Raw genomic sequence first — 10,541 nt, forward strand, 5'->3', positions numbered from 1 at the left:
AAGAATGGCCAGTGCATAATAAAAGCCCCATCTAAAGAATCCTCAAAAGACACGCGAGCTGCTTTGTCTTAATGGGCTGCTGAAATTTTCCTGAGTTTCAAAGGCTATATAACTGAAATATGATGGGGGTGGAGCTGCACATGTCCAGGGGTACAAAGATCTACTCTGAGCACAGTGTATTTCATTCTTTTATTTTTTGAAAAAAAATAGAAAAGGAAAAAAAACTTAAGATGTAAGAACTGTTTCTCTCAGGAACAAAATGATTGTTCCCCCTTTCATTGCCTAATTTTGACTACTTGATTCAACTGTCCATTTTTGCTTAAAACTCAAGTGTTTCTGGCCTTTAGATCTTAATTATGGTACTAGCTTCTTAAAATGTTCTGGGAAAAATGACAGAATAATGAATTATTATCAGTTCCTTGAACTGAGATAAGTTGGAGGAATCTATTAGCAACTTCTAAGTGTTAGTGCTTCTTCATTCGCAAGCTCTGAAACCTCCCTGCCAGCCCCATGCATTCAGCTCTCTCACTAGACCCTATATGACAAATCTGATTCTTCCAGTCGAACAAAACCTGGCAATATCGTAGTATTGAAGGAATGAAACATCCCATCTGTCCACTTCTCAATCGCCATTCATTCATTATACACAAAGGGCTGGTAAGGACGCATCCCTCAAAGGCAGATGGGGCGAGTGCAGTTCTCTTCTGCCCAGCTCCCATTGGCAGGTAAGAACCCACAGAACTGTGAAGACCCTCAGCCTGTGCTCCATGCAGACTGAACGGGCACACAAGATGGACACAGCCTTTCAGACTTTGATGGGATGGGCTCTATTCCTATGTAAGTTCCCTCAATTATTTCTCAATTTTGTTTATGCACCTGACTTAGTGCAGGTATCTTTTATGGAAATGCAGCTTGGTTTGTTTGTTTGTTTGTTTGTTTGTTTGTTTGTCTGGAGGAGGGAATGCATTTCCTCTTTTTTGGCAAAGTGCCCCCCTCCTAGACTATGTTGAGCATGTACAAGCCTAGGAAGCCCCTCGGCCATGTGGGGTCATCTGTGGGGTGCCTGCCAACAACCTCGGGCAGGTGACAAGAACCGGATGCATAGCTGGGCCCAGGAAGGGCCTCCGTGTGTGGTCGGTGGGGACTTAAGCTGAGCAGCAGCCTGCTAAGTTTCACCAGCACAAGCGAGAACGGTGCAGCTGGTATCAACCTCACCTTTCCCAACCCTTTGGGAGCATTCCTGTTACTCAAAGACTGCCCTGAAAATGCAGAAAATAAAGGGCCCAGGGGACTTCCAGGAGGTATGCAATGGTCATATAGCATGTCTATGATTATATTTCAAGAGCAGAACCCTTTTCCCACCAAAGTCCTATTGAATATTCTCACTCTGCGAACAACCATACTATTGGCTTTCCCCGAAATGGGTTCTTTGCTGGCAAATGGGATGGCATCCTAAGAGCATCTTTGCAGAGGCACCCGGCTTGCAATTGTGGATTTCCAGTAAATGGCAGTCAGCTGAACTAAGGGAAGGGGTTCAGTTCTGGATCAAGACATGGGAAGGAAAGAGAAGGGGATGACCAGGTGAGAGCACTCTTGTGGTTGCTGTGTGTCATCAAGTCATCTCTGACTAATGGTGACCGTAAGTACGAAAGCCCTCCAAAATATCCTGCTCAGCTCCTGTAAATTCCTGGCTGTGGTGAGACCATGCAGGTAACAAAACACACGAACTACCAAGTCACTAACAGTGAATATTTATGGATTGGATCGAGAGATAATCATGTTTAGAGTAGATCCACTGAAATCAATAGAGCATTACTGTGGCTAGTGCAAAGTGGGTAGATCCAGATCCTATCCTATGAGGGGAACAAGGAGATGAAGGGGGATGGAATGGAGCAACAAGGCCATTTTGTTTTGTGTTTTAAATGCAAACTGCCCTGGGCCAGTGATCCTTCCTCCAATTGACACGAGGCCCATATCTACAATCATGACTTTGAGCTGTCCCCTGAAGCTTAATCTCTTGATGCAGACATTCCCAGAGGCATGACCCAGCTGGTTAAAATTGTACTTTTATTATTGATCAGTAAAATGATTGTGTCAATGTTGCTTTTCATTACTATATTTTAGTGCTATTATGTTTGCAGCTTTGGTGACTTGTTGGGAAGCAGCATAATAATTTGTGGAATAAATTTAAAAACATTCCAAAACAAACAAACAAACAATAATGGAGGAGCCTCTCCATCTTAGTTAAGTAGTCTATTTTACTTGCCAACTGTGCTTTGGAGCTAGAACCTCCCTGCACTCAAGGAGGTAGCTTTCCTCCTCCTAAGAGTTGGATTAACGGCCGCCATCTGTCAGACTCTGTCCATTCTGACTCCCATTCCCCTCATGGTGGACCTCTGTATATTCTGAACTAGGTTGGAAGAACCTCTGGAGCAGATTCAGGGGTGAGGAAAGAGGGCTATGGAAGAACAGGGTGGCACTGTGTCATTTCACTGGTAGTAGAGACGAGGGACTCTCAGCTTCCATACCAGGAAAGGATACACAGTACTGTGAGGATTGGGACCTAGTTCAGGTTGCACCATAAGGGGCATAAAGCCTGGCTTGCTGAGGCATGTTAGCAGCTGTAGGGCTTTTCCTTTGTCTAAATATGCATAGGACTGTATCTTTACTGGCTTTCTTCTTTTTTAATGCTTTATTACCAACATGCCTTAGAATTTCTAGGCTATGTTGTCGCTGTGCTAGCAGTGACTCCCTCCGTGAAATTTGTTCGGTGCATCACTCTTCTGCCAGCAGCAACATATATAATATCAAAAACACCAACATTCTGGTTCCAGAAAATTACACAGCTAATTAAGTCTAATTTCAATAATGCTCTAAAGCACTACTAATAAATCGTTGGGTTCTTGCTTTCATTCCACATAGAGAACAACACGTAAGATGAATCATAATGTTGAATTTTAAGTCTTATAGTTTTATATTTGGACTTGGTCATTACACAAGAGAGCAGTCTCAGAAACGACTTTGCCCCATGTTTCCCATTCATTTTCATGGCATGAGCTCACATAAAGCTCCACCGGCAGGCTGAAAGGCTGCCTTGCTAAAAGTCAAGGATTGTTTTCGCTTCCTTGCACATGTATGTCTAGTACAAGCTGAGTCTGGTTTTGCAAGAGTTACACAGCATCGCAGTTGTATAAACAAGTGCAGAATATTGCCCCTCGGGTTGTAAATCTGAACTTCAGCATACTTCCATGAAAGGGAAAAGGCAGGAAATTGTATTCACCATCAGTTCAGTTCTCAAGAAACACTCCTGTATAAATATTTGAGTGCAATAATAAATGGAGAAGCATTTGTAGAAGAACCGTTGCAGGATGTGTGTCACCATTTCCACTGGGTGCTTTTAGCAACTGACTCTTTCTTGCACAGCACAGTGTTGGGGGGTGGGGGGACTGCAAGCCCCCCAGGCAAGTGATCCCACCCACAGTCGTAGCAGCCATCCCCTGGCATGTGCCAGCAGGGCTTCATTTCATTCTTGTGTGCTTTGTTTTAAGGAGCAAGTGCCACATCGAAACTGCCCAGCATCTCAGAAGCAGTTATTTTAAGCGAGTGAGGCATGACACGCAGCATCCTGTTTGTTCCCACTAATTGTCAGCTAGGGATGCGCAGCTCAGTGAAACGGGCGTTCACTGAGGGTCTTCAAATCCCACTGCGATGCTCATTCCACCTAATGTTCGTATCACATTATAAGTTTCCCCACATGCATATTTTCATGCATGTTTTTTTTTCAAATGAACACATCCATTGTGCATATTTTAAATGTATGCGTTTTTCTTCCATTGACAAAAGCGTGAATGCATGGCATTTAACATACATTGGTTTGAAGTATATTGTTGCACGAATAGTGATGTAAACTTGGAAACAAGCCAACTGCATTTGAAATAGAATTAATTCATCAGTTTCAGGATGAATTAAATACATTCCAGTCAAAAAACCAACTAAATATCTCACCCTTTCTGCTTCCTACCCATGTAGGAAATCTGTTCTGTGAATGTTTTCGTATCCAGTCATTTCCATGTACCTCATCATTATAAACTGTTTAGAAAGGATCCAGTGGAGGGCTACAAAAATGATCCAGGTTTTGGAAAAACTGCCCTATGAGGAGAGACTGAGGGGACTGGGCATGGTCAGCCTTGAGAAGAGGAGGGGGGACATGATATCCCTCTATAAGTCCCTCAAAGGCTGTCACAAAGAGGAAGGTCAAGATCTCTTCTTGCTAATGCCAGAACGTAGGACACGGAATAATCAATTCAAGCTGTGACAACCCAGATTCAGGCTGGACATCAGGAAAAGCTTCCTCACTGTCAGAGCAATACGACAGTGGAACCAGCTGCCTAGAGAGGTGGTGGCCTCTCCCACACTAGAGACACTCAAGATGAAACTGGACAGCCATCCGAGTGGGATGATGTAACTTGGTGTCCTGCAACAGCAGGGGATTTATTTATTTATTTATTTATTATTTAAAACATTTCTATGCCGCCCCCATCTCAACAAAGCCTCGGGGTGGCTCACAACATAATTAAAATATATAAATAACAGTAAGTACATTAAAATTCATGAAAAACTTGGTAACATCTCCGCATAAAATTTAAAATCCTAAAAATACATAATACATAATTCCAACTCTACTATTCTATGATTGTATGATTCTAGTAGTTTGAGATGAATGCCATGTTGAGGGGGAAGATGTTTTCAGAAAAGCATCAATGGTGCATGTTTCATCTTTTCTGAGTTTCTGTGTAGAGTCCAAAATGGAGCTTGCATGTCTTCAGCATCACCCAACAGTGAAATGCACAATTCCAGTTTTCCACTGGAATGCATACATCTCGGGACGGAGAAAGGATATTACAAAGTCATTTGGAGAACAGAAAATATCTCATAGTCCCTGTTCCCCTATACTTGGTAAAGTTTGAAATCACCCACATGTACCCAGTTCAAGTTATCACATTTATTAGTCTCCAAATCATGGTTTGCTGATCAGAGACAAGCATCTGTTTCCTCCTCCCCCATCACATAACGATTTATCTCAACTGGCCCTTGCCATGCTTTTTCATAATCTAGACTTACTGTTACCCCAAAATGGACTTAGGCAGAGTTAATAAGGATGGCTTCAAAGCCATTGTTTGAATGCATTATTTGAGGCAAGTTTGGAAACCATGGATTTGAGCAATCCTGGTTAGATCTCTCCATAATGAATTCCAGTTTGGATGCAAAGCATCGATAGTTACAGTAAACTATAGAAGACAGAATGTCTTCCTTCTAAAAGAAGGAAGTGGGAAGCATTCAGGCATGTCCTGTGGTTTGGAGCGACATTTCACCCAGACTATGGTTGGTTCATGTTAATCCTTTAAATAACTATTTAACCTGCTAGTAATTTCACTAGTTCTCAACTACCCTTCTTCCTGAGAAAAGAAGAGAAATTACAACCCATGCTGGCATTTAAACAACACCACAACTGTAACAGCAAGAAGCAAACCTTCATTTGAGTTTCTTCCCCTTGTAGGAAAATGAGTTTAAATAATGCATGGTGTTCTAAGCAAGTGTTATTGGAGCAAACATCATTTGTCAAGAATAAAGTACATCCCATACTCAGTCACAATTTGCAGTGTGGGCAGCAAGGCAGGGGCTCTTACTTATTTACCAAGCTGAAATGTTAACAGGATACTACAGGGGCAGGGAGAGAGGACGACAAGAAATGCAACGGTGCTGAAAGCTCTCAGAGATGCAATGTTCTTGCTTTGATCATTGGCATCATAAACCAGATACGGTGAATCTGTGACTTCATAAATAGTTGCCTCTGCTGTAATTCTTTATGCTGAATCTTGAAGGCAAAGTTCCAGATCTGATTGAAAAGCATGGGTAATGGCCCTTAAGGCAAAACTAACTAATTAACTCTAAATGAAAGCTTAAACACACACACACACACACACACACACACACACACACACACACACACACACGGAATGAGTTTGATAATAAAATAGAAGCTGTATTACTTCTTACAAGGAAATGTATAAAGGCCTTTGATAATGTTATCATAGTTAATATTTGGATAATCAACCTTCTCCAACCTGGTGACCACCAGATATTCTGGACTAGTTCTCACTAATGGCTAGGAATCCTGGGCCAAAATATAAGGGGGAATGGACACAACAGGTTAGGAAAAGACATTTTGTCTTAAGTTCTTCTTTATTTGTTTTTCCTTTTATTTTCAACTATACTGTAATTTTTTAAAACATTTCAATACCATCCTTCATTACAAAATCACAGAGTGGTGTCCAAAATTCATTAAAACAACAATTACCATAAAGTACAACATTAAAACAGAAAGATCTACTGAACTAGGAAGTGAAATTCAGCAAATACCTAGATAAACAGATGGGATTTTAGCAAGTTCCAAGATAGCTGCTTAACATATTGCAGGGTGGACAAAATTCCAAAGCCGGAGAGTGCCACAGTTGAAAAGTCATCTGGTTGCTTTCAAATGCACATGTGCAGATGAAAGAACAAGCAGGAAGCCTTGTCAGTGAAGAGGGAAGTCAGTATGGGAGAAGGTGCCTTTTCAGTTAGCCTGGTCCCAAGGTGTTTAAGGCCTTTTATACTACCGGTCTCTGAGCAAAGGTGTAACAAGCTTGGGGTAGTCTGCCCCACTCAGCAACCTAACTATCAGGTTCTGCACCGATCACCATCTCTGGACCAGTCTCAGGCAAAGCCCAAGAGAGAATGTACTCAGCAATGCAGTCTTGAGGCTACTGATAGATGCATCACTGTGGCCAGAGGATCCTGATTCAAAACTGGCCAAAGCTGGTAAAACACAGTGTTCTCCAGCCCAGCTCTTCAAGATCCTTTTTGCTGGAGGTGTCAAAGATGTATCCTAGAGCCTTACGGATGCCCACTACGTGCTCTATCTCGAAGCTATGGCGTATCCCCAGAGAAAGTTTCTTACTGAGCAGATTAAAAATGTAATACATAGTTCAAATATATTTAACAAATATGGGATTGCAAAGGAGACTATTAGGGTGGTATACGTAAGAAGCTTTGAGTGACTTCCTGCTCTTATCAGGTCATAGTTTCATAATAAAGGATTGCAACATGCCCAGCTGGCCACCTTCACTTCCAGAGGGCCTCAGGACAATGGCCTGTGCACATACGAACCACAGGCTGGTTCATCTCCTCCAGAATTCTGTTCAAGTGAAGGCCAACCAGATGACTATGGGAAAGCCACAAAAAAGACAGAGGGTAACATCACCTCCTCACCCATGTTCCCCAGCAACTTGCTTACATAGGCATGCTGGCCCTGATACTGGAACCACCAGGATCATAACCATCAGGGCTAGCTGCCCCTGACAGCCTTCTCCTCCTGAATTTGTCTTTTTTAAATAGTCCAACTTGGATCCAACAACTACATCCTGAGGTAGATAACTCCATAGTTTAACTACAGGCTGAACGAAGATGTACTTCCTTAAGTCTCCTAATCACAAGTGGTTGGTGGAATAGGACTCAGCCTGTTGTCCCGGTTTACCTTCTAAAGGTGTAGAAGAAAATCGAAATGGTTATAAAACGTTGCCCCTCCATTCAAACAACATGTTTCATGTACACACACTGGCCCTATGATACAAATCAAAGGCGCTCAAAACACTATTGCTATAGAATTTGCACACTGCATCTTGATACCTCTAAAAAGCCTCTCTCACACAATCCCACTCCGAGTTAGTATGCATAAACCCAGACAACGGAGAGGTGCGCTTGTTCTTGCTGATTCACTTTTGTTGCTCTGACTTGATAATTTGCATACCCAAGAACTTTGAGAGCCTTTGCCTAGAATAAGCCTTAAAAGATAAAGCCATCCTTTGGGAGAAATTTTAGGAACAGCCAACCTCAGAAGGAGGTGTGGGCTGATATGTGTCACACTTTTAATTAGAATTTCAGTCCTGATTTTAAATTGCATTTCCAGAGATGATATTCTCCAGGGGGATGGTGAAATAAATGCTTAGAAAAAGGTACTGTAAGCTGCTGTGTCTGTTTCATATCAGTATGTATCCCAATTTGAAAAAAGCATCTTTGTACCTAAGATCTCCTCCTCCTCCTCCATGGAGGAATACATTAGACAGCATCTGAGCTGAAACGATCCACTTGCTGGCCCCATCCCACTGCTCATCTCCTATACTTCTGATTACTGTAAAATGTGTTGGTACGTTAACGTCTCTACCATATTTTATCTACAGAACAGCCCTGTTGATATGCTATGATGAAAGGTAACTTGCTGACCGGAGCCACTAGATCTGGGATCTCTAGTGCATAACTGCCCTTGGTGGTACTGTTTGGAACATGCCCCAAGTAAGAGCCTCCAGGTTCTGAATTGGCTCTGCAACAATTTCGGGACATAGACCTTGGTGCCAGTTTCTGGTTTCTGGCCTGTGACCTGGCTCCTGGTTCCATCCTGAGAGCAGTGGAAACTTGTCCACTGTCACCTGTGGAGCTATCGGGAGTCTGAATCTGAGTCTTCCATGTTTGAACTAAACAGTCCTAATATTGGTTGAAGTTTTCCTTTTCTTGTGCAAATGTAGCAGAAACTGCACCATTCATACCCATGGAAAAGGTATCGGCTAACTCAGGATAACCCGTAAAGTTTGAACAGGTATGAGAAGCTCACTGGAGGACATACCAAAACATAAAATCTTTGAAGGCTGACAGGCTGAGGCAGGGCTCGGGGGCACTCGGAGAACTGAGCAGGAGTGATCATGGAATGAAGTGAACAGAGGGGTATGAAAATCATGAAGGAGAACATACAGAATGGAGCAGTGGGACAAAAAGGAGGAAGAAAGAGTCATACAGAGATAAAAAGGACTAGTTAGAACGAACTTACAGTCTAGCTTCCTAGTTCACACTGAGAAGCTATTCAGAATGTTGCCATGAACACAAGAAAGCATTGTGCTTTGGCATCAATGGGGAAGTCAAGTATTTTAATATATCTGGGACTGAGGGAGTGTGTTTTTGCCTCAAGATCAAGGAAGCACCAAAACAGACCAGTAAGAACCAAGTATGCCCAATAGTATAGAATGCTGACTGGGACATGCTGGGAGTTGTAGGACTTTTTAATTTCTAAACATTCATAGTAATTCTAGATGACTTTTACTTAGGCAAATACTCTGGAATAACTGACTTAAGATTGATCCAAATTTACTTATCAGAGGAGTTACAGGGCTCATAGAGTGACTCAAGCACCTTCAGGTTTCATGGGGGGAGTAATTTGTCGCATAGGGCACCTGTATGTGGGAACCGCACATATGCAAAAGATACTACATCTGAAAGAAAGCCAAGCTAGCAGCCTGGTCGACATTATTCATTTTAATTACTTAATTAATTAATTTCTATAGAGCCCAACAGCTGAAGCTGTCTGGGCAGTTCACAGCAGCACATTTAAAATACAATTAAAATACACCATATTAAAACAGATTAAAATATCATAAAAGGTTTACAATACAAAATTTAAAAGCATATATATGTATGTATAAATAACTTGAAGACACTCTTAAGACTTGTTAAGCACAGTTAACAGACCCCACTAGACTACTTGAATGTCCTGCTGTAGAGGACAGTCCTTACCTGGCACTGAAAAGATGGTAAAGTTGGCATCAAGTGGGACTCAGGGGGGAGTTTGTTCCATAACTGGGAGGCCACCACTGAAAAGGCCCTTCTTCGTTCTTCAGAGGTGGCAGTAGATGGTAGGCCCTAAAGCAGAATCCTAGTGTCCATGTAAATGAAGGCTGGCAGCAGTGGTGTAGAGGCAAATTTAGAAGTGGGGGGTTCCTTCATGATAGTCAGAGCCATACCTGAAAGCCACACCTATTTCCAAGATGATGCAATAAAAATGAGCTTTGTCACCCTGTTGAATAATGAATGCAAGATGAGGGTATCTGTCTTTGAGGTGAAACAATGACAGCTTCTAGAAGTTATTTCTTTTCTTATTTACTGTGAATGAAAGATTTTTAAAATTAGTGTGGTGTAGTGGTTAAGAGCATGGGATCGGGACTCAGGCAATCTGGGTTCTAGTCCCAGCTCAGCCATGGAGCCAACTGGGTGACTTTGGGCCAGTCACAGACTCTCAGCCCAACCTACCTCACAGGGTTGTTGCTGTGGGGATAAGATGGAGGAGGAGAGATGATGTAAGCTGCCTTGAGCCCTTTGTAGGAAAAAGGCAGGATATAAATTGAAAAATAAATAAATAAATAAATAAATTACCCCAGTCTCCAGCCAAAAAGATTCCAGGGTGGCTTACATGGAATTAATAAGGCAGTTCCTGTCCACAGGCTTGCTATCTAAAAACATGACATACAAGGGGAAGTGGATGGGGGTGTTGGGGGGGGGGAGCAAACAGGCACAAAAGACCTTTTTATTTAAACATCATTTTAATTGTTAAAATATATGATCCGGCCAGGGCAACTTCTTCTTCCTTCTCTTTTCTCCTCCTATATTATTTATTTACT

At 42.1% G+C, this 10,541-nt stretch overlaps 1 long non-coding RNA gene across 1 annotated transcript in view; it reads right to left on the reverse strand.

Annotated features, from left to right (window-relative positions):
- Nucleotides 1–9,957, reverse strand: part of LOC123019050 — a 33,024-nt gene extending 23,067 nt beyond the window's left edge. The window contains exon 1 of the long non-coding RNA XR_006413840.1: nt 9,661–9,957. This is a non-coding gene — a long non-coding RNA (uncharacterized LOC123019050). The remainder of the gene's footprint in view (nt 1–9,660) is intronic.
- Between the last annotated feature and the right edge of the window lie 584 nt (nt 9,958–10,541).

Source organism: Varanus komodoensis, unplaced genomic scaffold (genome assembly GCF_004798865.1).
Source record: "Varanus komodoensis strain SLA01 unplaced genomic scaffold, ASM479886v1 scaffold1, whole genome shotgun sequence".
In the NCBI taxonomy this organism is placed as follows: Eukaryota; Metazoa; Chordata; class Lepidosauria; order Squamata; family Varanidae; genus Varanus; species Varanus komodoensis.